At 44.4% G+C, this 9,742-nt stretch overlaps 1 pseudogene; it reads right to left on the bottom strand.

Moving 5' to 3' along the window:
* Positions 1–7,617: 7,617 nt before the first annotated feature.
* On the bottom strand, positions 7,618–9,152 carry LOC127928083 (zinc finger protein 239-like; annotated as a pseudogene).
* Between the last annotated feature and the right edge of the window lie 590 nt (positions 9,153–9,742).

Here is a 9,742-nt window from a genome sequence, read left to right as displayed (position 1 = left end):
CAATGGCTGTGATGTGTCGGCCTATCCTAACCAATGGCTGTGATGTGTGGCCTATGGCTGTGATGTGTCGGCCTATCCTAAACCAATGGCTGTGATGTGTAGGCCTATCCTAAACCAATGGCTGTGATGTGTCGCCTATCCTAACCAATGGCTGTGATGTGTCGGCCTATCCTAACCAATGGCTGTGATCCTAAACCAATGGCTGTGATGTGTCAGCCTATCCTAACCAATGGCTGTGATGTGTCATCCTAACCAATGGCTGTGATGTGTGTAACCAATGGCTGTATCATCCTAACCAATGGCTGTGATGTGTCATCCTAACCAATGGCTGTGATGTGTAGCCTATCCTAACCAATGGCTGTGATGTGTCGGCCTATCCTAACCAATGGCTGTGATGTGTCAGGCCTATCCTAAACCAATGGCTGTGATGTGTCGGCCTATCCTAAACCAATGGCTGTGATGTGTCGGCCTATCCTAACCAATGGCTGTGATGTGTCATCCTAACCAATGGCTGTGATGTGTCAGCCTATCCTAAACCAATGGCTGTGATGTGTCAGCCTATCCTAACCAATGGCTGTGATGTGTCATCCTAACCAATGGCTGTGATGTGTCTGTGATCCCTAACCAATGGCTGTGATGTGTCAGCCTATCCTAACCAATGGCTGTGATGTGTCATCCTAACTAATGGCTGTGATGTGTCGGCATCCTAACCAATGGCTGTGATGTGTAGGCCTATCCTAACCAATGGCTGTGATGTGTCAGCCTATCCTAAACCAATGGCTGTGATGTGTCGGCCTATCCTAACCAATGGCTGTGATGTGTCAGCCTATCCTAACCAATGGCTGTGATGTGTCATCCTAACCAATGGCTGTGATGTGTCATCCTAACCAATGGCTGTGATGTGTCGGCCTATCCTAACCAATGGCTGTGATGTGTCGGCCTATCCTAACCAATGGCTGTGATGTGTGTATCCTAAACCAATGGCTGTGATGTGTCGGCCTATCCTAACCAATGGCTGTGATGTGTCTGCCTATCCTAACCAATGGCTGTGATGTGTCAGCCTATCCTAACCAATGGCTGTGATGTGTCAGCCTATCCTAACCAATGGCTGTGATGTGTCATCCTAACCAATGGCTGTGATGTGCCAATCTGTGATGCCTATCCTAACCAATGGCTGTGATGTGGCCTATCCTAACCAATGGCTGTGATGTGTCTGCCTATCCTAACCAATGGCTGTGATGTGTCGCCTATCCTAACCAATGGCTGTGATGTGTCTGCCTATCCTAACCAATGGCTGTGATGTGTCGGCCTATCCTAACCAATGGCTGTGATGTGTCGGTCTATCCTTATCCAATGGCTGTGATGTGACGGCCTATCCTAACCAATGGCTGTGATGTGTCTGCCTATCCTAACCAATGGCTGTGATGTGTCGGCCTATCCTAACCAATGGCTGTGATGTGTCGGCCTATCCTAACCAATGGCTGTGATGTGTCAGCCTATCCTAACCAATGGCTGTGATGTGTCGGCCTATCCTAACCAATGGCTGTGATGTGACGGCCTATCCTAAACCAATGGCTGTGATGTGACGGCCTATCCTAAACCAATGGCTGTGATGTGTCGGCCTATCCTAACCAATGGCTGTGATGTGTCGGCCTATCCTAACCAATGGCTGTGATGTGTCATCCTAACCAATGGCTGTGATGTGTAGGCCTATCCTAACCAATGGCTGTGATGTGACGGCCTATCCTAACCAATGGCTGTGCTGTGTCATCCTAACCAATGGCTGTGCTGTGTCATCCTAACCAATGGCTGTGCTGTGTCATCCTAACCAATGGCTGTGCTGTGTCGGCCTATCCTAACCAATGGCTGTGCTGTGTCGGCCTATCCTAACCAATGGCTGTGCTGTGTCATCCTAACCAATGGCTGTGATGTGTCATCCTAACCAATGGCTGTGATGTGTCATCCTAACCAATGGCTGTGATGTGTCGGCCTATCCTAACCAATGGCTGTGATGTGTCGGCCTATCCTAACCAATGGCTGTGATGTGTCGGCCTATCCTAACCAATGGCTGTGATGTGTCGGCCTATCCTAACCAATGGCTGTGATGTGTCATCCTAACCAATGGCTGTGATGTGTCGGCCTATCCTAACCAATGGCTGTGATGTGTCGGCCTATCCTAACCAATGGCTGTGATGTGTCGGCCTATCCTAACCAATGGCTGTGATGTGTCGGCCTATCCTAAACCAATGGCTGTGCTGTGTCGGCCTATGGTGGCAGTTGAGGAAGAGATTGAAAGGTTTCTTCACATTTTGTTGTTGATTAGACCAAGTTCCCCAAAAACATAAACCACCATCTTGCACGTGGACGAGCCTATTCCTCAACCCACCCGGCACTCTTTAAATAGCCTCAGTGAATGTCAGTGAAGGGCTGTTGAGTTAAAACCCAGACTCCACTTGAGGGGTTATGCCATAGGCCTCTTTTAGTGAAGAAGATGGCCAGTGCTTTTTGACATGAAGAAAATAAAACTGATCTGCTTATATAAAGAGATCTATAACAGTGTTTTTGGTCAGCGCTGCTTTACGCTAAAAACAAGCTGTAAAATAACCAGGAAAGACGTGACTCAGATGCAGATCACGGTTTCATTTCTTTGACATTCAGAGGCTGAGATCCAACCTTCTATTTTTAATTTTACCTTTATTTAACTAGGCAAGTCAGTTAAGAACACATTCTTATTTTCAATGACGGCCTGGGAACAGTGGGTTAACTGCCTGTTCAGGGGCAGAACGACAGATTTGTACCTTGTCAGCTCGGGGGTTTGAACTCGCAACCTTCCGGTTACTAGTCCAACGCTCTAACCACCAGGCTACCCGGCCGCCCCTATATCCTACGAGACAAAACAAAAAGAAATATACTAATCTAATTCTGTCACTATCAATTTATTAAGCTATTTACTGGTCTGTACAATAGAAGATGTTAAAACCCAGACAGTTTTTAGGGAAATATTTGTTGGGTTAAAGACACAGAATGAGAGTAGCCAGCAGTTAAGAGATTTACATTTCTCTGCTAAAAGACTGGATGGTCAATCCGATATCTGACTGCAGATGCATCCTCTGCAGACATCCGGGTTTTTATACTTCTAGCGCTTAACGGAGCCGGGCTGTTGTCAAGGAAGTGAGTTTGTGTTTATACTGGACCTCCCGCCCCCACCTCCTGCCCACCAATCATGTCAATGCGGTGCTATACGGAGCCCTTCACATTGCTACAAAACTTGAAGAGGCACACGGCGATGCGTTAGGACCTTGATTTGACCTCTGCCTCCGTGGGTTCAGAAATTGTGTCACACCCTCCCTAAGAAGCTTCCGAACACATTTTGGGATCAAACATGAATTGTCTTTTACTCTGTCTGGAGTGGAAAGGTAGCTTGTCTTTTACTCCGTCTGGAGTGGAAAGGTAGCTTGTCTTTTACTCCGTCTGGAGTGGAAAGGTAGCTTGTCTTTTACTCCGTCTGGAGTGGAACGGTAGCTTGTCTTTTACTCCGTCTGGAGTGGAAAGGTAGCTTGTCTTTTACTCCGTCTGGAGTGGAAAGGTAGCTTGTCTTTTACTCCGTCTGGAGTGGAACGGTAGCTTGTCTTTTACTCTGTCTGGAGTGGAAAGGTAGCTTGTCTTTTACTCTGTCTGGAGTGGAAAGGTAGCTTGTCTTTTACTCTGTCTGGAGTGGAAAGGTAGCTTGTCTTTTACTCTGTCTGGAGTGGAAAGGTAGCTTGTCTTTTACTCTGTCTGGAGTGGAACGGTAGCTTGTCTTTTTCGGACTCTGTCTGGAGTGGAAAGGTAGCTTGTCTTTTACTCTGTCTGGAGTGGAAAGGTAGCTTGTCTTTTACTCTGTCTGGAGTGGAAAGGTAGCTTGTATTTTACTCCGTCTGGAGTGGAAAGGTAGCTTGTCTTTTACTCTGTCTGGAGTGGAAAGGTAGCTTGTCTTTTACTCTGTCTGGAGTGGAAAGGTAGCTTGTCTTTTACTCTGTCTGGAGTGGAAAGGTAGCTTGTCTTTTACTCTGTCTGGAGTGGAAAGGTAGCTTGTCTTTTACTCTGTCTGGAGTGGAAAGGTAGCTTGTCTTTTACTCCGTCTGGAGTGGAAAGGTAGCTTGTCTTTTACTCCGTCTGGAGTGGAAAGGTAGCTTGTCTTTTACTCTGTCTGGAGTGGAACGGTAGCTTGTCTTTTACTCTGTCTGGAGTGGAAAGGTAGCTTGTCTTTTACTCTGTCTGGAGTGGAAAGGTAGCTTGTCTTTTACTCTGTCTGGAGTGGAAAGGTAGCTTGTCTTTTACTCTGTCTGGAGTGGAAAGGTAGCTTGTCTTTTACTCTGTCTGGAGTGGAAAGGTAGCTTGTCTTTTACTCTGTCTGGAGGTAGCTTGTCTTTTACTCTGTCTGGAGTGGAAAGGTAGCTTGTCTTTTACTCTGTCTGGAGTGGAAAGGAAGCTTGTCTTTTACTCTGTCTGGAGTGGAAAGGTAGCTTGTCTTTTACTCTGTCTGGAGTGGAAAGGTAGCTTGTCTTTTCACTCTGTCTGAGTGGAAAGGTAGCTTGTCTTTTACTCTGTCTGGAGTGGAAATGTAGCTTGTCTTTTACTCTGTCTGGAGTGGAAAGGTAGCTTGTCTTTTACTCTGTCTGGAGTGGAAAGGTAGCTTGTCTTTTACTCTGTCTGGAGTGGAAAGGTAGCTTGTCTTTTACTCTGTCTGGAGTGGAAAGGTAGCTTGTCTTTTACTCTGTCTGGAGTGGAAAGGTAGCTTGTCTTTTACTCTGTCTGGAGTGTAAAGGTAGCTTGTCTTTTACTCTGTCTGGAGTGTAAAGGTAGCTTGTCTTTTACTCTGTCTGGAGTGTAAAGGTAGCTTGTCTTTTACTCTGTCTGGAGTGTAAAGGTAGCTTGTCTTTTACTCTGTCTGGAGTGTAAAGGTAGCTTGTCTTTTACTCTGTCTGGAGTGTAAAGGTAGCTTGTCTTTTACTCTGTCTGGAGTGTAAAGGTAGCTTGTCTTTTACTCTGTCTGGAGTGTAAAGGTAGCTTGTCTTTTACTCTGTCTGGAGTGTAAAGGTAGCTTGTCTTTTACTCTGTCTGGAGTGTAAAGGTAGCTTGTCTTTTACTCTGTCTGGAGTGTAAAGGTAGCTTGTCTTTTACTCTGTCTGGAGTGTAAAGGTAGCTTGTCTTTACTCTGTCTGGAGTGTAAAGGTAGCTTGTCTTTTACTCTGTCTGGAGTGTAAAGGTAGCTTGTCTTTTACTCTGTCTGGAGTGTAAAGGTAGCTTGTCTTTTACTCTGTCTGGAGTGTAAAGGTAGCTTGTCTTTTACTCTGTCTGGAGTGTAAAGGTAGCTTGTCTTTTACTCTGTCTGGAGTGTAAAGGTAGCTTGTCTTTACTCTGTCTGGAGTGTAAAGGTAGCTTGTCTTTTACTCTGTCTGGAGTGTAAAGGTAGCTTGTCTTTTACTCTGTCTGGAGTGTAAAGGTAGCTTGTCTTTTACTCTGTCTGGAGTGTAAAGGTAGCTTGTCTTTTACTCTGTCTGGAGTGTAAAGGTAGCTTGTCTTTTACTCTGTCTGGAGTGTAAAGGTAGCTTGTCTTTTACTCTGTCTGGAGTGGAAAGGTAGCTTGTCTTTTACTCTGTCTGGATATGGCACAAGCACTACTTCTGACTAAAGAAGGCCGTCCACCAAAACTCAGTGACCTGGTAAGGAAGGTATTAGACCGAGAAGCAACCAAGAGGCCAATGGTAACTGTGAAGGAGCTGGAGATCCACAGCTGAGATGGGAGAAACCGGCCATGGGACAACTACCACCTGTACATTCCACAAAGCTGGGCTTTATGGAAGCCATTGCTGAAAAAAGGCGAGATCTGAATCCAATTGAGAATCTGTGGCCTTTGAAATTGCTGTTGACTAATGTTCCCCATCCAACTTGAAAGCGCTTAAGTAATTTTCCCAAGAAAAATTGGCAAAAATGTCAGGATTCAGATATGCAAAGTTCTTAAAGACTTACCCAGAAAGACTCGCAGCTGTAATTACTGCCAACGGTGCTTCTACTAAGTATTGACTTGGGGGTGAATACTTATGCAACCAACAAGTTTATTTTTTGGGGGTTTTGTAACTTTTGTGTCACAATAGAAAAATACACTACATCTCATGGGCATTAATATGGAGTTGGTCCCCACTTTGCTGCTATAAGAGCCGCCACTCTTCTGGGAAGGATTTCCACTAGATGTTGGGACATTGCTGCGGAGGCTTGCAAAAAAAGCATTAGCGAGGTCGGGCACTGATGTTGGGCGATTAGGCCTGGCTCGCAGTCTGCGTTCCAATTCATCCCAGAGGTGTTTGATGGGGTTCAGGTCAGAGCTCTGTGCAGGCCAGTCAATTTCTTCCACACCGATCTTGACAAAACCATTTCAATATGGACCTTGCTTTGTGCACAGGGGCATCGTCATGCTGAAACGGGAAAGGCCCTTGCCCAAACTGTTGCCATTGTATACTGTAGTGTTAGATTTCCCTTCACTAGAACTGAGGGGTTTTGCCCGAACCATAAAAAACAGCCCCAGACCATTATTCCCCCTCCACCAAACGTTACAGTTGCATTCGGGCAGGTAGCGTTCTCCTAGCATCTGCCATAACCCAGATTCGTCCGTCGGACTGCCAGATGGTAAGGCGTGATTTATCATTCCAGAGAATGCGTTTTCACTGCTCCAGAGTCCAATGGCGGCGAGCTTTACACCACTCCAGCCGACGCTTAGCATTGTGCATGGTGATCTTAGGCTTGTGTGTGGCTGTTAGGCCATGGAAACCCATTTCATGGAGCTCCAGACAAACAGTTATTGTGTTGACGTTGCTTCCAGAGGCAGTTTGGAACTCAGTAGTGAGTGTTGCAACCGAGGAAAGATGATTTTTATGCACTACCACTTAGCGGCTGAGACATTGTTGCTCGTAGACGTTTCCACTTCACAAGAACAGCACTTACAGTTGACTGGGGCAGCTCTAGCATGGCAGAAATTTGACAAACTGACTTGTTGGAAAGGTGGCATCCTATGACGGTGCCACTTTGAAAGTCACTGAGCTCTTCAGTAAGGCCATTCTACTGCCAATGTTTGTCTGTGGAGATTGCATGGCGGTGTGCTCGATTCTATACACCTGTCAGCAACGGCTGTGGCTGAAATAGCCGAATCCACTAATTTGAAGGGGTGTCCACATACTTTAGTATATATATATAGTTCAAGTTTGCACCTTCGTAAGTATGTCAGGGCTGGACATGAGCTTTTCTTGCCACTTGTCCAAATTATTTTTTACTTGTCCAATAGTTAAAAATACTTCTCTGAAACTGAAAAATTCTGTAGTAGTAAAAAAAAGAAAGAACTATTGACGGATGCAATTTGATAATTGTAATTGTAATTTGATAATTGTAATGTTAATAACAGTGTAACAACCCGAGTCTCCAACAACATGGAAACTAACCATGGAAACTAACTATGGAAACTATGGAAACTAACCATGGAAACTAACTATGGAAACCATGGAAACTAACCATGGAAACTAACTATGGAAACTAACTATGGAAACTAACCATGGAAACTATAACAAACTGAATCTGCAGACCATAAAGTTCATCATTGAGTTTATTGACATTTTCCTTTGTGGGGCAGAACTGATGAATTACCGTATAATACGAATAGAATAACAACCTATGACAGACTAATTAAATCTGCTAGACGTGTGTTAACCTCACAATAGCAACATACATAGATAAAGAGATCATCTCTACAACGCAGTGATTAAAATGTCACAGAACACAATGAAGTTAAAGTCCACATGTCAGTGAATAACACATACCAATTGATATTCTATAACAGATCATTTACTTATGAATGATGTATGTTGTGGAAGCTAAATACAAAACACTACCGGCACCTATTTCAGTCCAACTCAAGCAATGAGATGAAAATTGAGTGATGGGAGTTATTTTAATCTTAGCTGGTCTGAGAGAACTGATGAGGCATCTGTTCTTTATGTATACGTTGGTGTGTTTTTAAGTTGCTCTGTTGAGAGAAACTCTTCCCACAGACAGAGCAGGAGTAAGGCTTCTCTCCTTTATGCATACGTTGGTGTGTTTTTAAGTTGCTCTGTTGAGAGAAACTCGTCCCACAGACAGAGCAGTAGTATGGCTTCTCTCCTGTGTGTATACGTTGATGTGTGTTTAAATGGTTCTGTTGAGAGAACCTCCTCCCACAGTCAGAGCAGATGTAAGGCTTCTCTCCAGTGTGTGTTCTCTGGTGAACTTTTAGATCAGATGATGTTGTGAAGCATTTTCCACAGTCAGAGCAGGAGTAAGGCTTCTCTGCTGTATGTAAACGTTGGTGTTTTTAAGCTACCCTGGTGGGAGAAACTCTTCCTACAGTCGGAGCAGTAGTAACGCTTCTTTCCTGTATGTATACGTTCATGTGATTTTAAAGTATCCAATCGAGAGAAACTCTTCCCACAGTCAGAGCAGTAGTAAGGCTTCTCTCCTGTGTGTATACGTTGGTGTGACTTTAAATGGTTCTGTTGAGAGAAACTCTTCCCACAGTCAGAGCAGGAGAACGGCTTCTCTCCTGCATGTATACGTTGGTGTGCTTTAAAGTTACACAGGTGGGAAAAACTCTTCCTACAGTCAGAGCAGTAGTAAGGCTTCTCTCCTGTGTGTATACGTTGGTGTGACTTTAAATGGTTCTGTTGAGAGAAACTCTTCCCACAGTCAGAGCAGGAGAACGGCTTCTCTCCTGCATGTATACGTTGGTGTGCTTTAAAGTTACACAGGTGGGAAAAACTCTTCCCACAGTCAGAGCAGATGTAAGGCTTTTCTCCAGTGTGTGTTCTCTGGTGAACTGTTAACTCAGACGATGTTGTGAAGCATTTCCCACAGTAGGAGCAGTAGTAAGGCTTCTCTCCAGTGTGCACTCTCTGATGAAGTGTCAGAGCCCTTGATGTTGTGAATCTCTTCCCACAGTCAGTACAGGAATACAGATTGTCTCCTGTGTGTATTTTTAAGTGTACTTTTAGTTTTGATAGAATTGGAAAATTCTCCTCACAATGTGGGCAGTGGTGAGACCTCTTAGCTCTGGATCTTCCTGCTGTTGCTCTCTGGATGTAGAGAATGTCTCAACATGGTCTCCTGTGTGAACAACATCAGAAGAACCAGTCAGTTGGTGTGATAATACAGAACCAGTCAAAGGTTTGAACACCAACTCCTTCCAGGATTTTTCTTAATTTGTACTATTTTCTACATTGTAGAATAATAGTGAAGACATCAAAAATATATTTTAGATTTTTTAAAGTAGCCACCCTTTGCCTTGATGAAAGCTTTGTATTCTCTCAGCCAGCTTCATGAGGAAGTCACCTGGAATGCATTTCAATTAACAGGTGTGCCTTGTTAAAAGTTCATTTGTGGAATTTCTTTCCTTCTTAATGCATTTGAGCCAATCACCTGTGTTGTGACAAGGTAGGGGTGGGATACAGAAGATAGCCCTATTTGGTAAAATACCATCCATATTGTGACACAAACAGCTCAAATAAGCAAAGAGAAATGACAGTCCATTATTACTTTAAAACATGAAGGTCACTCAATACTCAATAATTTCAAGGACTTTGAAAGTCTCTTCAAGTGCAGTCACAAAAATCATCAATTGCTATGATGAAACTGGCTCTCATGAGGACCTGCCACAGGAAAGGAAGACCCAGAGTTACCTCTG

Source organism: Oncorhynchus keta, unplaced genomic scaffold, assembly GCF_023373465.1.
Source record: "Oncorhynchus keta strain PuntledgeMale-10-30-2019 unplaced genomic scaffold, Oket_V2 Un_scaffold_20749_pilon_pilon, whole genome shotgun sequence".
Taxonomy (NCBI): Eukaryota; Metazoa; Chordata; class Actinopteri; order Salmoniformes; family Salmonidae; genus Oncorhynchus; species Oncorhynchus keta.
This window is presented reverse-complemented; position numbering and strand designations above follow the sequence as displayed.